Source organism: Mobula birostris, chromosome 5, assembly GCF_030028105.1.
Source record: "Mobula birostris isolate sMobBir1 chromosome 5, sMobBir1.hap1, whole genome shotgun sequence".
Classification (NCBI taxonomy): Eukaryota; Metazoa; Chordata; class Chondrichthyes; order Myliobatiformes; family Myliobatidae; genus Mobula; species Mobula birostris.
Window position 1 is genome coordinate 200,224,616 of NC_092374.1, and position 2,372 is coordinate 200,226,987.

Here is a 2,372-nt window from a genome sequence, read left to right on the forward strand (position 1 = left end):
ATGATGTGTATACCAAGGAATTTGAAATTACTCACCCTCTCAACTGCAGTCCCATTGATGTTTATCCGGTTAAGCCTCACTCTGTTCCTCCCGCAAACCACGATCAGCACTTTTGTTTTTTGGGCATTGAGGGAGAGATAGTTATCTTGGCACCACTGTGTCAGGGTGTTAACCTCTCATCTGTAGGCTGTTTCGTCACTGCTAGAAATAAGGCCAATCAATGTTGTGTCAGCTGGTCAGCAGATTGGAGCTGTGTGTGGCAGTACAGTCGTGGGTGCAAAGGGAGTAGAGGAGGGGACTCAGGACACAACCCTGTTGGGCACCTGTGTCGAGGGTCAGAGGGGCAGAGGTGAGAGAGCCCATCCTTACCACCTCTTAGAGATCCGATAGGAAGTCTAAGATCCATCTGCACAAAGTAGGGTGCAGGCTGAGGTCTCTGAGCTTCCTTTCAAGTCTGGAGAGAATTATGGTGTTGAATGCTGAACTGTAGTCCAAGAACAGCATTCTAACATATGCACCCCTCTTCTCTAGGAGTGAGGACAGTGTGTAGAGCTGTGGCTATGGTGGTTCTGTTGACAGACGAATTGTAGGGGGTCCAGTCTGGGTAGTAGCATGCTGCAGATGTAGTCTTTAACCAGCCTCTCAAAAGCATTTGCTTATACTTGAGGTGAGTGTGCTTTTCTTAGGTACAGGGACAATGATGGACGACTTGAAACAGGAGGCCACTACACACGGAGAGAGGGAATGTTCATAAACACACCACCCAGCTGTTCCACACACACTTTGAGGACCCGCCCTGGGATGCCGTCCGGCCCCGCTGCCTTGTGGCTGTTGACATGTTGGAATGTTCCACATACCTCAGTCTCGGAGACGTCCAAGGAACAGGTCTCATCGGCTGCTCTCCTCGAGTATGTGACTGCAGACTCCTGTACCTCCTTCCAGATGGTAGTACTGAGAAGAGGGGCACGTCCTGGATGGTGGCGGATGCTGCTTTCCTGAGGCACCGTCTCTTGAGAATGTCCTGGATGGTGGGGTGGGCTGTGGCCAGTGATGGAGGTGGATGAGTCGACAACTCTCTGTGCTTTCTTGCAGTCGACGGGTTTCACAGTGGAGAGATAATTGAGGACCCCAGCCAGCTGGCCCCGTGGCAGAGTGGTTAGCCCTGCTAATTGCAGCTCCAGTGACAGGTCCGAATCTGACCACTGGCACTGTCTGTGTGTAGAGTTTGCACGTTTCCCTGTGACCACTTGGGTTTTTTCTGCCTCGGCTGGTTGGGAGAGGACTTGGCTGCTGGGAAGGACATAACACACACAAAATGGTCCAGGAACTTAAAAAAAGTAAGGCAGCATCCATGGAGAAGAGGCACTCGGCCTGAAATGTCATAGATACCTTCACAGATACCTCCTGAACTGTTGCGTTCCTCCACCATTTTGTGTGTTTTACCCTGAATTTTCAGCATCTGCAGAATCTCTTCTGTAAAGGATGTTGAGGCTTTCAAGAGCAAGCAGACTGTCTTACAGAGCATCTGCTAGAGGAAGAGGCTGGGCAAACCTGGATTCTTTTCTCTGGGGTAGCAAAGGCTGAGGGGAGACGTGATAGGGATTGAAACTATTATGAGAGACTGCCAGTTATCTTTTTCTGGGGTGAAAGTGTACAATACTGGACGGCATTCAGTAAAGGTGAGAAGGGACTTATTCAAAGAAGGTTTGTGGAGCACGTGTTTGCAGACAATGATGGGTGCCTGTAATGAACTGCCAGGGGTTATGATGAAGGAAGACAAGACCATAAGACACAGGAGCAGAATTAGGCCATTTGATCTATCTGCATCATGGTTGATTTTTTTATATCCCTCTCAACTCCATTCTCCTGCCACCCCTCCATAATGTTTGATGCCTGGACGAATCAAGAATCTATCAGTGGCTGGTGATCATAATGTGATAGAATTCACCGTGAAATTTGAGAAGGAGAAGTTAAAGTCAGATGTATCAGTATTACTGTGGAGTAAAGGGAATTACAGAGGCATGAGAGAGAAGTTGGCCAAAATTAGTTGGAAAAGGACACTGGCAGGGATGATGGCAGAGTGGCTGGAGTTTCTGGAAGCAATTCAGAAGGCACAGGATATAAACATCCCAAAAATGGAAAACATATTTTAAAGGCAAGATGATACAACTGTGGCTAATAAGTCCAACATAAAAGTTAAAGAGAGGGCATATCATAGAGCAAAAGTTAGTGGGAAGTTGGAGGATTGGGAAGCTTTTAAAACCAACAGAATGAAAAAGTCATTAAGAAGGAAAACATGGGATACAAAATTAAGCTTGCAAATAATATTCTTGAAGATACAAAAAGTTCCTTCAGTTTCTGTAAAAGAGTGG